Source organism: Amphiprion ocellaris, chromosome 20 (genome assembly GCF_022539595.1).
Source record: "Amphiprion ocellaris isolate individual 3 ecotype Okinawa chromosome 20, ASM2253959v1, whole genome shotgun sequence".
NCBI lineage: Eukaryota > Metazoa > Chordata > Actinopteri > Pomacentridae > Amphiprion > Amphiprion ocellaris.
In genome coordinates this window covers 8,555,825-8,577,681 of record NC_072785.1, presented here as the reverse complement: position 1 = coordinate 8,577,681, position 21,857 = coordinate 8,555,825, and the positions used below count along the sequence as shown (strand labels likewise).

Here is a 21,857-nt window from a genome sequence, read left to right as displayed (position 1 = left end):
GTTAATTAGGGAATGTACCATTGTGCAATGTAAGGCAGTATAAAACAGAGTGTAATATGTGTTTTTACAGTAATAGGAAGTGATGACGCTTATCAAATCCAAAATCACATCCAGCTTCTTTTCCCCCTTTTTTCCTCCCGTCTCACACATACATTATGAGCCCCTATCTATTCCGATGAAATGCACAGCTCAGGGCATGCAGACACAAACACATACATCACAGAACGAGATGAAGTGTTTGATGGTCCAAACATCTGCCCTGCAATAAAAAATGGTCGGTCGGGAGGGAGGGAAGGGGCAAAGAGAGAGGTTAACAAAGACAAGGAGAGAGAGAGAGAGAGAGAGAGAAAGTAAAGGCATGCCTGCTCTTGTTGGTGTGCAGAGAGCTTTGGGTCGACTCTTTTGAATTCATGATGAGGTAAATTCCATCCTCACATCTATGGGAGGAAGTACCTCCAACGCACACACACATACAGACGCACCATCGTGTTCCATCCTCTCTGCAGCCAGACGCCTGTTATCATCCGTCAGACGAGCGTTTTCTGCAAACATACGCATGCACACACACACACAAGAGCACGTAGACACAACATGCACACATAAATGCATACATACACACGTGCAAGATGTAAAAGTGGAGCAAGGCCGTGATTAAAATCTAGGAAAAACCACACCGAAGAGCTGGAAGCGACCCAACAGTCTCTCCTTTTACCCGCTTTCTCCTCTTTGCTTTCTATCTGCCATAAGAATATACAGCGCATGCTATCATATGGCTGGACGCATTCCACCTACTTCAAAGACCTCTGGTGAACTGAGTGTGCATGATTACAGGGAGGGCTTGGTTTAAAGAGCCTCAGAGAGAGAGAGAGAGAGAGAGAGAGAAGAGAAAAAAATCTGAGAAGGAGAGATGAGGATAAAGAAGGGGAGCAGCTGGGTTGGTGGTAAACATCTGGTAGTTGTGGAGGCCTGGACCTGACATACAGGGGAAATAGTCGCACTGCTCTTCCAAGATCTGCTCCCTTCAGTTTTTTCTCATCCCATCTCCTCCACAGAGCTAATCAAATGTGATCGCCGTCTGTAAATGTCCAAAGCGTCACTCAAAGCTGCCCCGTTTTACCTTTGTTAACAGATTTATTTAATTTTTTCACTTTACATTCACAGTCTGATTGTGAGAGAGTATACACTGCTTCAACTGTGCAAAAATCGTGGGAACATTTTTCCTGATTTTGAGTTACAGCCCCTGTTGCACAATTCACCCTTCTCTTGTTTAAAACTTTCTAAGCCCTTCCCCAACTCATCTGCTTCTCTTTATCTGCATCTACTCCTTTGTGATTAATACGTATCACACAGAGAAGATAAATGTGGGATAAAGGACATAAATGCACCTTGTCTGTGTTCATAAAAGAATGTCATTTCTTCTTATTATTTGGAAAGTATAAGTAGCATGAACAATATATTCTTATAGTGTTCAGAGAAACAGACTTTTTGATGGGTGAACTTCATATGCTGATAAAATTGCATGATATGAACAAAATCTCAAGAACAGCTACTAAATGGAGCTTCTGGGGAATTTGTCACGTATGCTAGTAAATAGTCCATTTAATTTAAGGACTTGCAATATGATTTACTGTATAAATTTACCTGCCTAATGTAAATATTGCAGCCCAAACCCTACAAAATGACTGATGGAAAGTCAGACTACTATTGATGTAAGATGATGCAACACATGTCCAAGCTCTTTGCACATTTAAAGGAATTTGCTGTTGATGCAATGAGCGCAACATCTCCAGCAGCGAATGAAGACAAATGCAGATCTATTAGATCTTAAATAGCATGACAAAAATACCTGCATTTTTATTTAAGCACACAAAGTATGGATTGAAGGCAGAAGTTTTTCCTAGTTTATCATTATAGATTTTAACATATAAGTAGCAATTATTGCGCATTTGGTTCAGGTGGAGCTGGTTTTAGCTACTATACAAAGGTTAAATCTAATAATCTATTCAATTTTATGTTAAAGTTGTCATTACAATGATCTTTCTAAGTACAAGCGTCGAACACAGAGTAACTTAAAGCTCTAAAATGAGTGAAAAGTACAATATTCCTTAAAGAACACAGAGAGACATGAATGACTGGGACTTGAATTACTCAATTTGATGTTAGTGTTTCAGAATGTGAAAACATTTTGTGAATTCGTCTACGACATATCACCCATTTAGGAAGTGGGTAAGATGTATTATGGTTCACCAAAACCTTTGAGAGCTGTCAACATTTGGCACATCTCACAACTTCATGTAAGCAGCCGTTTAAACCCCAGACTTCTTCCAGTTACATTCTTCCCTCAGCTTTCGTGACACTTCTACATTTTCTACATATTGCTTAGAATTTTACACCGATGGCATGCTTCAGAAGACAACTCATTACCTCTGTTTGGACTCTCAGACTCCAGCTGCACAGCGAGTTTGAACACAAAGGATTTTCACATGCTGGGTGTCTGTGATTGGTGTTGACAGTATTGTTTACCAAGAACTAACCCTCTTAAATCCTAAATAAGTCTCTCTGGATTTCTGTTGCTGGTGTTTGGTTGTGGGGTTTTTTGTGTTGTTTTTAGTGAAAATGCCTAACATGGAGCTGGGACTCTCTGTGGTCTGACTGGCCTCAGTACAATAACATCACTATGTAGGATAACGTACATTTCTTTATCTGTGAGTGTATACTTGCCTATATGTGGCCTACATGCCATATAAACAATATTTCAATGTATAAATATATATAATGTGGTGCAGAAAATTCAAAACAATGAGGAAATATATGTATTTTTTGCAAAACACAAAGGTTTTAAAGCTAAAAACTGTTAAAAAAAACAACAAAAAAACCAACAGTTTGTGTGAAAATGTTAAAATACAAGGAAACGTTTAATCAAAGCTGAACCGTCTTCTCATTATTAAGCAACGTATTACACTGCATTTATCACACAACACAGCAGAGATTGACACATTAAAGCATAATGCCTGATGTTGAATATTTTAGGATGTTATTTCTCAAGCGGTAAAGATTTTAAACATGATTCCTAAAGTAATAAAATCCTGTTGGAATTTTTTTCTGGTTGTAAAGTAGTATTAGTAGTAGTATGTAGTAGTAGTATTGCGTTAGTTTTTTGGTGTAATCTAGTAAATTCCATTTGATTTGTCAGGTATTTAATTTACAGGATTTGGTTTACATAAAGTGCTGAATTTCTGGACACTTCATTTTACTTAAATCTGACAAAAAATAATAATGTTTTCAACAATTAAACATGACTGAATGTAGCAGTGCGTCTCCTCGCTATTATTCTCTGTTTCTGCAGTTAGGGGGCTCCACAGTCTGTCTGTGCCCACTGCATTGAACCTGAGTTGCATTTTTTTGGTGCACAGGCATGATTTTTTTCTACCTGACACACCAATTGCCCTTTGAGGATGATCAGTTTTTACTGAATTGAAATGTATTTAATCCAGTTACTCAAAGGAACCTTGTCCTAGTAAAGAGCCATTTTTCTTCTGCTGGCTTCAAGTTACACCAGTGGCTGTTTTCTTAGTGCAGTTGCTGGAATGTGTGTATGTGTGTGTTTGTCTGTGTGTGTGTCTGTGTGTGTCTGTGTGTGTGTGTGTGTGTCTGTGTGTGTCTGTGTGTGTGTGTGTGTGTCTGTGTGTGTCTGTGTGTGTGTGTGTGTGTGTGTGTGTGTGTGTGTGTGTGTGTGTGTGTGTGTGTGTGTGTGTGTGTGTGTGTGTGTGTGTGTGTGTGTGTGTGTGTGTGTCTGTGTGTGTGTGTGTGTGTGCCAGCAGAGAGAAATCTAGAACTCAGGGGCAATGAGTGTATTTGGCTGAGTCTGCTTGCTTGAAAATACAGGAAGGATTATCACTGGAGACAAACACGTACATAACCGACAGAGACACTGTTTCTAATGGAACAGCTTGTTTTTGCACTTGTTGTTTGTGGAGCTTGAGATTGCATGAACATGAAATAAAACAGTCTGTTCAAGGGTTCTTCAAGTTTTTTGCTCTCAGAACTAAATTTGAGAAATTCATTCCTGGGATTGACTGCAGCTCAGATTTATCTTCTGATCCGCAATTTTTACTCACGTTTTAGCTTAAAATCCATTTCTTCTGCTCCTTTTGGAAGAGTAGGAGCTGCTTTCAACAAACAGTTAATGTGTGGGTTTGTAATGAAACTATTTGAATTATGTGGTTGCCAACGAGACAGGTTTTAATGTTTTAATCCTGACATGTACTTATTGGCTGCTATTGTGTTGATTTCAAGCAGCAACACGTCCAAATAATCTCCCCCACAGATAAAAAGTAGTCTGTATATACATGAAACTGTGCTGTAATGCCACTAGAAGAAGGAAGCAGAACATATGCACAGATACTATCTAGTATTATCTCACCCTGAACAGTGTATGGGAAGTCTGGTGGGTTTTTTTTTTTTTTTATAAAACAGATCTGCATCAAATTTCCCAGTGATTTTTACTGTTTTGGTCACGATTTCCTGTTTTTTTAATACTGAAATCAGGTTACTGTGTTTTTATTTTCAGCCCCAGTGTCAGACCTGTAACCCTTGGACCTGTCAGCTGATGGATGTTGGGTTTCAGTGCAGCCACCAGAGGGACTTTTGCTTGTCATCCAAGTTGTTTTCAAAGGTGCTGGGACACAACGTAGACCCACATGACTCACACGGAATCTACATTGAGTCGACGTGATTGGAAATTCTTGTATAGTGTCACAAATATTATCTTCTGCAATATTTACATTCATTATTGATCTGGTGTTCTGTTTGGCTTTGTTAGATGGGATAAAACGCAGGTGACCAGTGCGAACAAGGTGACACAGCTTGGAGCAGGTCGTCTCCTCCCGTCGGTTCTGGTAAGATATTCTGTGTCATCGCAGAAAGACAAACTGAATTTGACCTTGCTTTTATTTGCAGAAGAGTTCACCTACCTTTTGTACTGGCATAAACTTTAAGGACACATTTCTAAGACCACAACAACTACTAGCTATGTCGGTGAACTCACACAGATATGGACTTTTAAATGTAGCCTATTTTTTCCCTGAAAAACTAAACACATATATATATATATATATTATTTACTTAAAATTATGGTTGCGGTTCTCAAATGGATGTTTTGTTTGGGTGTTTATGTGGCTTGGTGTCTTCTGTGATCGTCAAGAGAAGGAAATACCACACAATATTTGTCATATCATACTAATTGTGAATCTGTATCAGAAACCACAAAAAAAAAATTTTGAGCCTCAACTAAGGTCTGTTACCATTGTTCATTAATCTTTCGATTATTTTCTGGTTTGGTCAATAAAATGTTAGAAATTGGTGAAATAATGCTGGCCAGTGTTTCCCAAAGCAAAACATAATGTCCTCAAATGCCTCTGTTTTGTCCACACTTTACAGACATTCAGTTTATTATCATAAAGCAGTAAAGAAATCAGTAAATGAACAGATTTATGAGGCTGGAATCAGAAAAAGAGAAAGAGACACTCTTTCTTAATAAATTACACACAACAGATAATTAATTATCAAAATGCTTGTATATTTATGTAAGAGTTTACAACTAATTAGTTGTTGCAGCTCTACTACAAATATTAATACATGTTAACATTAGGATTAAAAAAAATTGCCAAGTTGGGAAAGGAAATAGTTTAGAAAATCTCCTTTTGGTTGCTGTTTTTATTGTGCGTAAAATACCAACCCTGTATGAAAAGTTCTTTAGAAATGACAGCAAATAAACCCCCTGTATCAGTGCAAAGTATTCTGTTTTGGCTTTCTCAATGCGCATCGTGTATTACGGTAAGAAGAAAAAAGGAGGCGGGATCTGACCTCCATGTGCGTCGCGTTTTGATTGACATGGCGGAGTCTCCCAGTACGCGTCGCGCCGCGCCAGCAGACAGGCAAGACCCGACCCTGGGAATAAAAAAACGCGCAGCCCCGTCTGTTTGAAGATTATTTTATTACAGCGAGGTGAGTGCTTTTACACTTCTTTCTCAGTACGTGTCACCCGGGAAAGAAAGGGGGAATCGAGACCAGCGGAGTCGATGTTGAAAAAGTTTTTAGAAGTGCGTGTCTGTGTGTGTGTGAGAGAGAGTTTGGAGAGCTGAGCGCTGACGCCGGCAGTCTGGGCCACTTGGCCAACGCAAAGGAAAAAGGAAAACTGCTTCAGTGCTGCTACAGAGGAGGGGTTGAATCGAAACTTTTTGGGCATATTTTCCCGTTTATCGGGGGAAACAACAAGGAAAAGAAAAAAAGAAAAGAAAAGAAAAGCAGCGGGGGGATTACCCGTGCTACTTCTTCACACTAGTCGAGTGAATGCGTCGGGGGTTCGGATCCTGCTTCTTTGTGGTCCCGATTTCTCAGCTTTCACGAAAGAATGTGTTTTTGTCTCCGAGGACTTCAGATGGAGTGAGTGCGCAACAGGAGAAAAACCTTTCTCTCTCCTCTTTGGCATATTTGTAACGAATCAAAGCTGTGGGGTTGCGACTCGCATTTGTGGAAACGTTCGACTGCGTTGCTGCTGCGTAAAATCAGGAAATGAGCACTTTTATAGCTGGAAAATAACTTGGAATGGAAGATGCTGAGGCAGTCAGATTTGACAGAGGGGGGTTGCGAAATCATTGAATTCACACTATGGGGGTTTATATTGCGTTGGTTAACAGTTGAGGGACGCTGAAGGGGGCTGTTTGGTGGCGACTTTTTGCGTGGAGTTTGTGTGCGGTTGCAGAATGCAGTTAGCAAAAAAAGGGCTTTGGAGGAGGAAAAAATCCCAACTCCAGCATATCCTAGCATTCCTTCCAGCCAGTCTGTCTGCTGCCTCTCTCTCTCTCTCTCTCTCTCTCTCTCTCTCTCTCTCTCTCTCTCTCTCTCTCTCTCTCTCTCTCTCTCTCTCTCTCTCTCTCTCTCACCCTCAGAAACGACTACGTGTCTGTTTGTGCAGAGAAGACAAGTCTTTCTCTCAGCGTCCTTGATGCAGACGTGGAAATCAAACATTGGTCTCCTACTCGAAATCCATTGATTGTCAGAATTTTACGCACCGACTCCAAAAGACGACATTTTAAAGGCGCCTTTTACGCATCACTGGAGACACAAATTTAAAGATGCTCCGGCCGCTCTTCTGCCTTTTCTCTCTACTTAACAACAGGACAGCGCGGTTAATTGTCATGCTGTCATCATTAGCGGTGCAGGGGGGTTGTAATTAACGCTGTGATCTTGGAGTCGCATATATCTTTCCCTTCTATTCATGCATGCTGTGCGCTCTGGATCCAGTGGGCACGTTGGAGAATATAGGCTAAAGGAGAAAGAGGGAGAAAAAAATAACCTATCACATACACATGTATACATTTACTTTTATTCATGGGAGAGTAAATGAGAAGGAGAAATCTGATCCCAAATACATGACGTCAGATGACATTCCTTTGGTGAAAAGGCTGATGTGGCCATGCAGTTTCTTCCTTTTTTTCTGTGAAAAACTGATATTTTTGGGGGGTTGGGTGTTGGGGGAATGAATAGGGGGGCAGGCTTCCAGCTGAAAAGGTGTGTTTAGGTTTAGAGTGCAAAAAGGAATTCTCCCTGTGGTGCGTGAATGAGCAATTTATTTTGCTTCCACAAGTGAGGAGCATCAAAAAGTCTCAGCATCAAAAGGTTTTGGAGGTGGACATTAAGCAGAGGGATGGACACTAGGAGGCAGATCGCTTCAAAACCATCCGAGTGATGTTATTTATTCATTTTAGGATGAAATCGCATTTCTGAGGTGGTTTGTTTTCCGTTTTGAAATTTTACATCTTCTGATTGTGACCCCTAACTCAGTTACTTAACAGGTAAGATAGGATTTCAGATCTGGAACGGCCTTGTTTTATAGCCCCAGGATGTGTCTTTTAGCTTCTTAGGTTTCAGCTGAGGTTTGTTTATCAAGGCCTGCAGCTTGAATTAGGTTTTAAATGCTGAAATGACTTGTGATTTTTGCAGTTCAGTGGTGAATTCATCGATTTCAAATTGAAATCCGCATATGAAACCATGCAATTAGCAAATTGCAAAGGCTGCAATAATGAAACAAATGCTGTAACTCGATAGTATTTCATTCAAGCAGATTGATTGAAACTTTTAGGATTTTTTTTTTTATTGATTACTCATTGGTCAATCTGTACTATTTGGTTCATTCATGCACAGTGAGACTCAACTATCATAAGCCCAGTCTCAGTATCTAATCTTATACATTTTGCATCTGATCCAGGCTTTATACTGCTGTTTGTTGTGTTTTTTTGTTTCTTTTTTTTTTTTTTACAAATTCATGCCATCCTCCTTGTTTCAAAGTCATGCATTTGATGGTGTTGTTTGTAATAATACTCCATCAAATGTTTTTAATCTTCTACCTGGAGAATTTTGAGGTAAATCTTGACTTTACAGCATTTATATCTCGAAGGAAACTCACCGTTAGACATTTCCCCCAGCCTCAGTCTAGGCACCTGAAGTTCTAGCTGATCACCAAAATAAAAAACTACTACGCCCTTATCTTCCTGAATGAGGTTTATATCACCCTACGCTGCTCTCTGAAAGCTAAGCCTCTTTTGCTTTAACATTTCTACACAATAAGAATGTAAACAAAGCTCATTGGCTGGCATTTGAAAAGTTATGAAAGCCCCACTTGTGTTGATCTTGTATTTAGAGCAGATTCAGTAATAAAAAAAAGAAGAAGAGGCACGGGCTGTTTCTTTTTGGCTTTTTTAGATGGCAGCCATTTCTTTTGGAGTCTAAATGTGTTTTTAACAGACTGTACGTGGAGCTAAGAATGTCATGGTGGTGGATAAACGACAGCATATAATGTAAGCAGGGATTTGCAGTGAAACTGATGCAATTGCAAGCAAGTGGCTCTTTTCCTCCCAGTTTTAGTTTGCCACTTATAAAATCCCCCCCTCCTTTTCTTTTTCTTTTTTCTGTGTCTATGTGTTTTTAATCAAACATGCTAAAATTATATAACCGAGCAAAGAGAACCACAGTGCTCAGGCTGTAGTCAGGTTGAAGGAGGGTAGCCATTGTTGTCTTGGCCTTTCTATGTCTCTCACATGAATAGGCAAAGGGGTTGAATAATGCTTTATATAAGTTAACGACCCGTGTTCTGTTACCATTTCAGCTTTGTCGCACAGGTACAACCCACACACTTGTGTCAGTCAATGTGACGGTGCCTCGCTGCCTACATATGGAGCGACTGTAACTTTTGCAGCCGCTTTGTTTGATCCCATTAAATCCGTGTGTCAGTTTGTTTTATTCCACTTAAGTGCCTGAATGGAGGACAGAAATAACGAGTGCGAAGAAGTCAAAATACGTCCTGAGTCAATTTACTGCTCTTTTCTTTGACAGACGAAGTTGTCCTGATTTGTTCCCATCTGCTCGTCCAGCAGGTGAAAAGAAATTAGAAAGACTGACATGCAGAAACTTAAAGTTGATGGGTCAGATGCATTTTAGTGGCAAGGCTGAGAAGTTTGCCTCTAGTATTCAGAGACTGGTTATTCTAAGCACAATGAGGAAGTTACTCGCATGTTTCATAAGAACTTGTGATGTCTGTCTTTGTCAGACTTAATCTGGATTCTCTACTGTCTACCTGCAGCAGCTTGTGGTTTGCTTCTGGCCCAGTAAAACCTTCTGGTATGCCTGGTCAGAATGGGGTCAGGGAACGGGCAGGATGATGTTTGTGTTTGTATGTGCATGCTTGTGTGTCTGACCGGTAACCTAGAACATGTTATCCGATGGGTAATGTTACTCAGCAGTGCTTGTGTATCAGAAACAGAAGCTGATGCGGCTGTATAGAGTTACACATACAAAACAATGCTGCCCTGGAAAGTGTGTGTGAGCATGTGAAAGAGGGCGAACACGAAGAAAATCATGATAAATCGCTTCACAGTTTACTTCCTGCTGCACTGGTTTTCAAGGAATTAGAGCTTTTTCTGCTGCACGGTTCTGGTGTTTTGATGTTAATTGGCCATTTTTTTAATAGGCAAAACTGGCTTTCAGGATAGAATTTAAGAAAAAACTAATTTTATGTCTGTATTACAGCAGATAAGATAATTCAACAAAAAAATGAATCAAACAATTTGGCTTTGCTGATTAATCATTTGCTGTAACAATATTCCCAACAACTTAACAGGTTCCAGCTTTTAAAATGCTGCTTCTGGCTCATTTAGTTTGTTTTCGCAATAATAATTTGGATATTTTTGTATTTTGATGTCACTTTTGCTGTACTTTTTGCTGTTTTCAGACATTTTAAGGCTCTAACAAGTACTTAATTAGGTAAACAATCTTAAATATGCTGGTCGGTTGTATCTTTTCTTAATGAAACAGGTGCACAACACCGGGAGACATTAGAGGATTTGAGGATGAAATATGTTCAGCCTGTGAAGATTTATTTATTCACCATTTATCACAGTCAGTTCTTGGCAGGTCTGATTATGCTCAGTCATAAATTGCCATTTGCGCATACTGATTATGGGCATTTAAAGTTCTCCAGTTGGCTCTGATCTGCTGCCCATATTTGGAACATTTCCTCCCAGGAACTGTTGGGGTTTTGCTCTGTACAGTTTCTGCACTTTGTATTAAGTCTGCTGTCAGTTGCACCATCTGCTTCTCCAAATGCAACAGGTGTGCTTCCCAGAAAGATTGCTGCCTTCACTGTTACTGTAGCAGAGGTGCATTTTGGTCAAGTGAACATGAGTCTTCCTGCTTCCTTGCCTGTGATAAGGCGGCTTTCTTATTGGTTGATCGGGCATTCCTCCACTGTGAGGTCATAAGGTCGACACCTGGAGTGCAGGAGCTGGATTTCTGCAGATTCTCTTCCTGCTGTCTCTGGCTTCTTGTCCTTATGATGCACATAGGTTCACTTTGCGGTGAAGGAGACTTGAATATTTGCCTTGGAAACTGCCTGATGTATTGCTGTGCATCTCCAGAGGGTACACCAACTTAAATCCAGGGGTTAATTGATCTGGCCAAAAGATTTATATCAGCATCTTTTTGTGCATAATCCATGATCTGAATTCTCCCCACAGATGTATTAGAACGCTTTTGATTAGTTGTGCATATGGCTGCCTGGATACAAAGCCTGTCACTTCAACTCAAGGCTAGAGGCCCAACTCACAAATCTCTGCATCCTGTTTCGCTCAGATGTTATTCTGAGAATTCTGGCTAGAAGTGGTGGTTTGTGTCTCTGCTGCTTTGATGCTTGTTGAGTTTCTACCCTTCAGGACTGGCTGGATAATCAGCATTGACTGCTAAAGCTTCTATCAGAGAGACATTAACATGATTCCTGACGGTGTTTTCCAGCAAAGATGCACAGTTGTGGTAGTTTCTGACATTAAAACACCCAGAAGAGGAACATGAGAACTGCCTCCTCTTAAGTTGCAGTGTTTTTGTATAAATTCTGACAACTTTCTGCCAGACCTTGCTAAATTACTACTTCCAAATGTGCAACCTCAACTATCCCCCACATATGGCAACAGAGTTATTCCTAGCGAAAAATGACAACGTAAAATGCACTTTGCTGTAAGTTTAAACTTCCAAGCAACATTATTAAACAGAAAAAACGCTGAGAAAACTTCCATCCTCGCTGACTTTTTGCTCAGGCAACCGCCGCGTAATGAATCAATTAAGAGATTAAACAGAATGCAGACGCGGCGCTGGAGGTAGAGCTTGTGTAATTAGCTTATGCAATTAGTGCAAACAGTAACTATCTATGCATTCAGGATCTGCGCAGTCTCTGATAAGAAGAAATTGTCAGAAACAGTGTATTTTTTTAGGATGTTGGTGCAGTCACCACCATATACGCGACACCTCCATCATGCGTCCAATAAGTTTAATCCCAATTGTGTCACGGCCAATTTTGCTTAGTTCTTCTGGAGGAGGAAAGTTTGGCATTTATTTATTTAATAGCGCAGGTCCATGAAAGGTAGATCATATGGCAAATTAAGATCGCCCATGATGTAACATTCAAACTACATGCTCTTTTTACATACAGTAAACACAACTGATTTTCTGTAGCACCTAAAATGCAGTGAGGCCACTCAGAAAGTGACATATCATGCCCTGCATTACACCATGCAAACACACACCAAGTCAGTGCTGCATGCAGGTGTAAAGCAGAGAAGAAAACCCCAGAAAATAACCCACTTTGTCCTATTTAATGACAGCAGCTGGTTATCTGCTGCTTGATGCTTTCACTTTCCATTTCCCAGCGTTTCCCTCTCTGTCTCTGCTGGTTGTCTCTCTCTTGCATCCTCTCTCTCTCTCCCTCCCTCTGTTTCTTGGTCTCTTTTTTTTTCTCTGTCTACTATATGAACGGTGGCTTTTTGTTGAAGTATCCCAGCATCTCATGTTTGCTTGGCACAGAGCTGTAATGTTTACCCTCCTCCTCTCTTTCTTTCTTTCTGCCTCCTTGCCTTCCTCCCTCCTTCTCTGCCCGTCTTGGTCTCCAGAGCCCCATCTCCCCTGTTTTTTTGTCTCCCTTGATAATTTCCTGCATTGTTGACAGTTGATTTAGAAGAAGATAAAAGAAGCCTTTCAACTTCTCCTCACCCCCCTTCATCTCCCTCCTCCCATCTCCTTTTTTTCCCAGTGCCTTTTCCTCTTCTCCTCTCTCACAAAGCGTCGTGTATAATATCAAACACACTCAGTAAAATTGGTCTCTGATTGTATAAGTTTCAGTCTAAACTAAGAGATCTGGAAAAGCATCATGCATTTGGCTTTATTATCTTTGGAATTAAATCTTAAATTTCCCAAGGATTGTCACTGAAAGTCACTGCAGTTCTTTTTGATGCTATTTTGCAAGCAAAATAGTATGAGTGTAGAGAGAATGTTTCAATTTCAAGTGACCAAGTTCATAGCAAGTAGCAGATTAAGTAGTAATTTGGAACAGAGCTGCAACTAATAATTACTTTCACCAGTGATTGAACACTGTTTTTGAATAATAAAGTAATTTTGAGATGGACAAAGCAAATTGAAATATGAAAAAACATCGTCCGGAAATTTCCAGAACCTAAGATGAAGTTTTCCAGTGTGTTGTTTTGTCGGAAAATTTAAAGATGTCAACACTAATTTGGAGTTTATTATGATGATTAATCTTTTAATTGGCCTTATGAGGCATTTGCATTATACTTCAGAGTTAAATCGTGCATGACTATTTGTGGGTTTTCTTCTTTAAGGCAAAGTGAAGTGGTACTTTTTATACACACAGTGGAAATTCAGAAAATAAATAGCTCAACAATTGACATTTATGACAGATACGTAAAACTTAGGGCTGAAACCAAGAATAATTAAGTGACTGATGGAAAAGTAAAGAAGATTAGCTAGTTCTGCCTTCTCAAATCTGGTCATTTTTGTGCTGTTCTTTGTCGTACTTAATATTGGGTTTTAGACTGCTGGTAAGGCAAAAGCTGCAATTTGGAAATGTTTGACTAGACAGTATCAACTTAGCAAACTAATTGTTGAATGAAGAGAATAATTGGTAGGTTGATATAATCATCAGTGGTGTCCATATTTCTATATAAACACTGAACCTTACAGTCTATGAAGGGATACAGTAGATGTTTGTGCACATGCCAGCAGTATTTGAGTGGCTTTCATGCACTTCAGTACGCAGCATTTCTGGTACATGATGCCTGGCGTGACTTCACCAGAAAAAACTTTCACTTCTCTATCTGGAAATTTGAGTCACTGCTCATCACTTGGTGCCACTTGCAGGGTTTTGACAGCAGCAAGCAACAGAAAGGAGCGGGCCGACTGACATCGGAGGTGATGAAATAAAACGATTCTGACAAAAGAGATAAAATGTTTGGAATCCAGAAATTAGCCTGTCAAGTTTCTCATTAACTTCTTATTAGTTGGTGAAGTTTTACGGATGCCAGAACGGAGGAAAAGCTAGATGAGGTGTGGAGCGTTGGGCCGTTTGCCCTGACTGTGCCATTGTGCTGCTCCTCAGGGGTATCATCCATAGAAATGGCTTGTTGGGGAGCTGCTGACTGCTGTGTGTGTGCGTGGTCAGCTGGCCGAAGAGACTGAGCTGTTCACCTGTACACACACAGCACCGCGTTAACACACATGCATGAAACACACACACACACAGAGTTAAGTTTACGTGCCTGTATTAGCATGCCAGGCGTGTTGGTGTTGCTAGTTGGCAGGCCCATGGAAAGTTCCGCCAGCCGTTAATGGCTGTTTTTATGCCTGACTGTGAGCATTTTGAGAGTGTATCTCAAGAGTGTGCTGTGGGCTGTTGTGTGTGTCTTGTGTGTGTGCTGGAGTGCAGGAGCTGAATCTGTAAATATTTCTGATTATTATATAGTTGGAGCTACATAAGTGAGCATCTGTGTTTGGGTGCTTGTAGTGTATCTGTGCTGTCACATGTTCCGCAGGGCCACAGTTGAGGGCTCTGCTAATGGAGGAAGTAGGTGCTTTTTAATGCGAACTCACATTTTTTATTGCTTTCCCTTGTTAAAACCACCCATCCTCCTCCTCCTTCCCTTCTGTCACCCCTCCAGGGCCTGCAGACACACTTCAACCCCTCCTACCGCCTCTCTTATCGTGTCTTCCCCCACCTGTCCCAGCTCCACATACCCATCATTTCCTATTATTATTATTTTTGCCACTCGCAGGGCATTTGTACAGTTATAATGAATGCAGATGAACAAACTGAAGGACTTTTAATGAAGCGGTTTTGGGTCATTTTGAATATGATTTCAGAGTCGGATCGTAGCTGAATCTGGGATTTGAGCAAATACAGCTACTAAGACGAGCTTCTAGTATGTTGTTGAGGGTCATAAATACAGCCTTTTAAACCGTCATAAATTATATTTCAAATGTCCTTGCCTCAAAATCAACTCTTAATTTTGAAAAAAGTTTCCACTCAAATTTTTTTGTTTTTTTACAGATGCATTTTTAGTCTTTTTTTTTTTTTTTTTTTTTAATCAAACCTCGGTGTAGACACGGCCTCAGTCCCCTATTTTCCTTTACTTCTCCCCTCCTTGCCCTCAAGCCGGACCCCCCACAAATCACTAAACTATCTCAAACTCACATCCACACATACAGGCTGGCAGGAACACACAAACCCACACTCATACACACACACACTGCTGAACTAGTGTGTGAAATCCTGAGGCTGATTGAGGAGGAGGAATGTGACCTTGTGACCCCATGCTGTGGGGAGGGGTGTTATAAGTGTGTGTCTGTGTGCGTGTGTGTGTCTGTGTGTGTGTGTGTGTTTGATGTTAGGAAGCAAGTGATTGTATGTACACTTTCCGCTGGCTTGCTATTCCCAGAAGTGTCTTCTCTCATTTTTTCGGCCCAATTCAGTTTACTTCTAATGGATTAAGCACTCGAGACACACTCTCTCTCTCTTTTGCGTGAACACAACTACGAGTTAAGCATGTAAAGATGATTCATTCATGATTTGCATGCTCTGTTGTACATTTAAAGGCTGCGTGCATGTGTGTGTGAGGCGACTGTGCATGTCTGGCTACACATCTCTTCTCAGACTCCGTTGTTGTCTTGTCTGTGAGAGAGGAGACAGGTTTCTCATGTAGGTGTGACTAAATAGTCTTTCTCTCTCAGCGCCCCACACACACACACACACACACACATACATACGCAGCCACCCACCGAGCAAGCATTTTCATGGCCCATAAAACTGATGATCTGAATGTCTCTTGGTGGTTCGTCTGCCTCTACGTGCTCGTCCATCCGCAAATGGGAGTTTGTGCATCCGTGTGTGTCTGTGAGAGGGAAGGTAGAAGAGGAGAGAAGAGGGGGGGTGTTTACAATTCACTTCTTGACTTGGCATAGCCGTCTTAATTAAGACTCATGGCATGCAGCCCTGATGGAGCTCAGCATTAGTGGCAGAGACATGCTGTGTGTGCAGGCCTGGACGGCAGCAGGTCCACTGGCAGTGGATGTGGGCTTATTGTCTGGACTCGGCGGTTGTCCTCCTTTACTCCTCTTTACTAGCCGCTTGTAATGTAGAGCTGATTACAATGATTGTAGGTCATTGCATTGAAATACGTGGTAATGGAAGTGCTTTCTGAGATGGGGAAGTTGGTTCCTTATAGCCATTTTCACAGCAGAGGTAAAACAACAAAAACAGACTTTTAACATCTCTTTATAGAAATATCTCGATACACACTTGCCAGTTATGTACTTCTGCCTCCAAATGCATGATGTAAACTGATTTGTGACCTATTTTATTGGATATTTAGCTCCACTGCAGCCTTTCTCTGGATGGAAGTGTCACCTAAATGCTTGTAATGTAACTGTAAAATGAATGAAGGCATAAATACAGTTACTAATTGTCTAATTAAAACAATTATAATAATCAGAATTACAATATGGTGCCAATGATAACTGGAACACTGCAGGAGGATATTCTGTCACCACAAGCATTTTTGTTATTGCTTAATTTGCAAATCCAACACCATCAACTATGAAATGCACTTTTGAGCAAGAAAATTAGCAAGGAAAGAAAAAAACCTAACATTTTTTCAGCAATTGCGCATGAAAATTTACTTTGACTAATTGATTACCAGCATACTTGTCATTTAATTGACTAATAATTGCTGCTCCCAACAGATGAGTTCTGGAACTTAATTGTTATTTTTGGCTGTTCTCGGTACATAAATCAAACATTAAGAACTTGTGGAAATTTGGTTCAGATTTGTATTAACTCACAGCTTCTTCGGTCCACATTTCAGAAAATTTTGATACTATTTTCACTTGATGTAAAAGCATTTTCAGACAGATCATTTTTCCTCACTAAATATGCACACTGCAATAACTGTACGGCATGCGTGAATGGATTTTAAAAAACGTATAAAGCTATTTTTCCTGTGCAGGTTTCACTGTCAGGTCATGGTGCTAACTCAACAAACAAGTGACTTTACTGCAATATATTAAAACTAAGGTTATGGCCACATCCTCCATATTCCCACCTCTCTCTGACTGTCTTTCTGGACACAAACACACAACCTTATGCACACAAATACGTTCTGTCTAGTGTGTCCAGTACATGAGCCTCAGCCTCATTCTGTGGTAGTTTGGGTTTTAGTGTTTGTCTCCAGGGAGCGATTACTTTCTATGTTTGCTTGTGGATTGTACAGTTAAAGCCTCCCAAATTTTAACATTTTAAACTTGGTATGACCACAAGTCAAATTATACTCTAAGTATATGGAATATGCATGTGGAATTGTTCCTGTACAGCGAGTAATCTTCAGTCCTGTGGGTGTTTTGCTGTGGAGTCTTGGGGCTCAGCTGTAAGTTTACTGGCTGCATTGCAAGACTGAAGGCATTGTCCGCTGCCTGCCAGGCTATACAATGTATGATGTGTATGTGTGTTTATATATGTGTGTGTGTGCCCGTGCTTGTTTTTGTGTATTGCAGTTCAAGCGTCCCTCCGCGCCCGGTTAGTGTGTGTTCATGTGTGTGCCCGTCTGTGTGTCGATGTGCGCAGCGAGGAGGAAGTGGCTGTGTTTGTTTAAACTAAGCACGCTCAGCCATGTGGGACAATTTAGCGGGAATGAGAGCCGTACACCCTCCCTCCTCCTCCTCTCCTCCCGCCCTCACCCTTCCCCGAGCCTCCACTGCCCCCCAATCCCACCCCCCAAAAAAACTCTTCTGTGAATGGGCGGCTGTCTTTTGAAGACTAAAGGGGCTGTTTGGGGAAGTAGGGCCAATAGTGTGAGGGGTGAGGATGGGAGGGCAGGGGAGACAGGTTGAAGCTGGAAGTGGGGCGTGGGAGGAGTAGAGGAGATGAGGAAGTAGAGGAAGAGGAGGGAGTGCAGCGAGAGCGCTGGCGCATAGAAATCAAAGTGTAAATAATGGTTTCATTGGCCACTGGTCCTTTCTTGTGAGAGGCATGCAACCACCAAAGTCATACACGACACACACGCCTGCCTTATCTGAGCCGCCACTTGAAAAGGATCCAGCTCTGTGGGCAAAAGCATCATATTTACGCTAAGGGGCTGTATTTCATGGAACCAACTGCATTACACAGCAATAAATGGGAGAGGATGAGAGGAGGAGGTGGCTTAGAGCATGTAGAGGAGAGATGAATGTGGAGCTAATGCAGACCTGGTGCGGCATAATGTCACACATATATTGTCATGTCTCCGATGCAAATGAACGCCTGACGCATGTGTAAGGAAGATTTTACACCGGTGTATGTGTGCGTGAAAGAAAAGACGGACAAAGAGGGAACGTTTGCGTTGAGTTCACTCCTTCCTCCTATCTCCATGGTGACAAGAGGTGGATGTGACTTTGAAAAAAACATGCACTTGTGTAACTGACACATTAGTTTTCATATATATGAAACAATCCATAACTCTGTAAATGTCTAGCTTTCCATCATCTCTATTATTCTGCTTTTTGTCTGGCTTTCTGTCTTTGGTATTAATAGATTTTACATAAGTCTGTCTCTGTTGCTCAGTATAACCTTAGGTTTTTCTCAGTTGAACAACACACCTAAAGGCATTCACATGTTTAGGATGTGATCAATAGGGGTAAAGATCAGTAAAATTGCCCTTGAGGCTAAAGTCTCGAACAATCCTTGGATGTTAGGAGTAGATAGACTTCAAAGTGGCCCACTCTAGCCAACTCGGGTACCATTATTAGCAGGTTAGCCATGTGTAGCCGGCACACAGACTTCCTGTAATGCAGCCTGTCATACAACCCAACCACCCCAGTCATCCCACCTCAGCTTTTAGCCTCCTGGCCTGTGGGACGAGCCTTCCCGTGGGTGGCCAGACTGAGCCTTGGAGATCCCAGGCGTTAGGAAGGGTTTTGCTGTGAGCTCTCCTCCGGCTCAGCTGCTCAGCCACTCAACCTCTTTGGATCTGATGGAGAAAAGTTGTAACTAGGGTTGGGGGCAGAAGGAGGAAGAAGAGGGATGAGAAAGAGAGAGACGGGGGAAAAAGAGACAAGGGGAAGGAGGAGGAGGGGAAAAGGACATAAGGAGAAGAAAAATCTGGAAGCGCTGCCATGAAGAAGAGTGAGTCACGTTCATGAGCTTGTGGGAGAACAGCCACTTCCTCTGCATTAAAAACACACAAACATCAACAAAATGCGGCATGTTCTTGAGGCCTGCTGGCAGATTGATAAAGATGTTGCCAGTCAGGAGGATGATGGATATTAAGAAAACAATGACAGATTGCCAGTTTTATCCCACCCTTATTACTATGATGACGACGATCAGGGTGGATTTGTGTTTGTGTCTTTTTGTAAACTGTTTTCTTGCATGTGTGTGGCCATCAGTTTGTGAAACCAGTCCTCGAACATCTGTAAGTCAAAGGAGGTCTCAGCTGGGGGAAAAGAGTGTGGCGCTGCCGGCTGATGTAATTGGTGGAAACATCAGTGTCTTTGACTGGGATAAACGGTATCACAAAGTCACTTTGTCTCCATGTGTTTGACTATTTGCCTCTGTTTATATTCCAACTCCCACACAATGACCCGCATTATTTTGCTTGATTAGTTTTCCCTGCCTGTTTTTTTCTTCTTCTTCTCATACACTGGGGGGACTATTTGCATATAGATTTCTTCGCCTCTCCTCTTGAGTTACGTCGCTGCTGCGTGGCTACGTGGCAAGCATCGGACTGTCAGGGCCTCGACTGTGGGTTTACTGCCTACTGGCCCCCTGCCCAACCACACACGCACACAAAATCACACACACACGGCCAACTCACAGCTGCAGTAGGAGGGAGGGAGGGAGGGAGGGCTCGCTGGCAGATGCACACATCTGCTGGAGCTAGCTGTGCTAAAGCGAAGCTACAGCGGCACAACTCCCAGTGCAACACAGAGCTGATTGTAAACGCTCTGCCCTCACGAATAGCCGGGGAAAATAGTGGAGAGCATGTCTCAAACTCTTGGCTTGACTCTTAATTTGCCGGACTCATTCAATTTTCTCCCCCCTTTTTCGGTCTCACACACACACACACATATATCGACACACACTCAGACACACACTCACTGCCTGCTGTCTGTGGAATGACAGGCAGGACTAATGTTTGTTCTGCAGCAATAACACAATTAGGATTCCACACATTTCTCTCTCGGCACACACACTCAACCTCCGGCCCCCCTCCATTTTGCTCCCTTACTTCTCCTCTTTCCTCCCACCTCCTCCTCCTCTTCTTCTCATCCTCCTTTCCAAGCCTCCTCTCCAGTTAACAGATTGCTGTCAATTCCACCCCGAGCAGACGGGCAACAGATAATATTGATTTAATAACGCCAAATTGCTTTGTTTTTCCACAAAACTACAGCGCTGCACCGCTCGTGTGTGTGTGTGTGTGTGTGTGTGTGTGTGTGTGTGTGTGTGTGTGTCGTGCGTGCGTGTGTGTGTGTGTGTAGTTTATTCTTGGCACAAGTTCTCCTATTCGGTCCACTGCTCTTCCGCTTGATGCAGGTGATCTTCCACCGTACACCAATTAACCTTTCCATCTCACTTCTGCACACACACACACAGCCTGGAAGGCCTCTCCCACAGCTCCTGACCTGAGTGTAAAATAGCCGCTTCCTCTTCGTTTTGTTCCCAAGGAAAACTGATGCCTCACCTACTCCTCCCTCCCTCCTTCCCTCTCTTTCTCCCTCCATTCTCAACTTCTCAATCCTTCATTCTCCTTTTCTTTCTTGCTGCACTCCCTCTACTGTCTCCTCACCTTTCTTTCTCCCTGACCCTGTTTTTGTGTTCCACAGTGCGTCGAGGGTGTTGTCTTGACACTGTGCGTTTGTGTGTGTGTGCCTTTGCAGTTATGTAACTGTAGTCTCTCCCTGGGAATGGGCTGCTTCTTTGAGATCGGCTTCTTACTTCCTCCCGCCCAGTGCCTCGACAGACAGCCTATAAGGGGGAAGCTGACGGCTTACCATCAGCCAGTGGGAGAGGGGAGCTGTGTTTTGACAGGGCAGTGGAATGTAAGGAAGGCGGGGTCTTTCCAGGAAGTGGATGGCAAAAGAGTCAGACTCTTTGGCTGAGCTACTTATTAGGAACCCTCAAAAAGCTCCATAGAGTTTTGGTTTTTTTCTGTGTGGAAACATGCAGATCACAGCTGTTGGGGTTTTGTTTTTCAGTGTGTGCAAAATCATTTTGTTGTGTTTTCACTTAAAGGAAAGAGGGGCTTAGAGAAGAGCCTTTCTCTCTTGTGATTAATTTCAAGGTATCTGAAATTGGTAATTGCGTTGGACAAAAGGCGACATCACAGTTACATTTTAACAAAGGCTTACTTTAAAAGAGGGGCAGAAAGGGAGGAGGAGGATGACTCGAAGTCACTGGGTCATCTGTTTCTTGCCTCAGTTCCTGGAAACCAGGCCTGATGAGAGGATTGGCTGGGTGGGTAGATGGATGGATGGGAGGATGACAGGGGAGAAAGGCTTTGCCCAGGGTGCTCATTTTCTTTGTGCGTGTGCGTGTGCTTGTGCAGAAGGCAAAGGATGGAGGGGGGGTAGAGAGAGGAGTGCTGAGGCTGTCGTTTACCACACCGAGTCCTGACTTGTCTGCAATACGGCTGCACTCAACCATCTGCAGAATGCCTGGCATTTAGAGGAATCAGAACAGAAAAAAAAGCGGAGACAAGGGGACAGAGAGAAAATGAAAGAAGACAGATTAGTTTCATTTAAGGATTAGAATTTGGAAAAAGACAGTGATGTCTTATGCCAGTAGTGTTTCTGTCTTTCATAGAACCAACTGACTTCTTATCTGCCTTGATTCATGTGCGAGATGCAGGCAACGACCCCAGTGTAACCTTGGAGGCTTATTTGCATTCTGTAAAACAGGCTAAATACTCATCTGTTCAGGAAATGGATGAAAA

General features: G+C 42.0%; 1 protein-coding gene across 2 annotated transcripts in view; it reads left to right on the top strand.

Moving 5' to 3' along the window:
• The first annotated feature begins 5,888 nt into the window (after positions 1-5,888).
• The window catches only part of fndc3ba (fibronectin type III domain containing 3Ba), a 103,868-nt gene continuing 87,899 nt past the window's right edge, over positions 5,889-21,857 (top strand). Inside the window, exon 1 of one of the 2 annotated variants that reach the window (XM_023271920.3) lies at positions 5,889-6,006. The gene's annotated coding sequence lies outside the window, so the exon portion shown is untranslated. Of the gene's footprint in view, positions 6,007-6,042; positions 6,445-21,857 lie in introns of those variants that run through there. The other variant, XM_023271912.3, reaches the window with a different exon arrangement.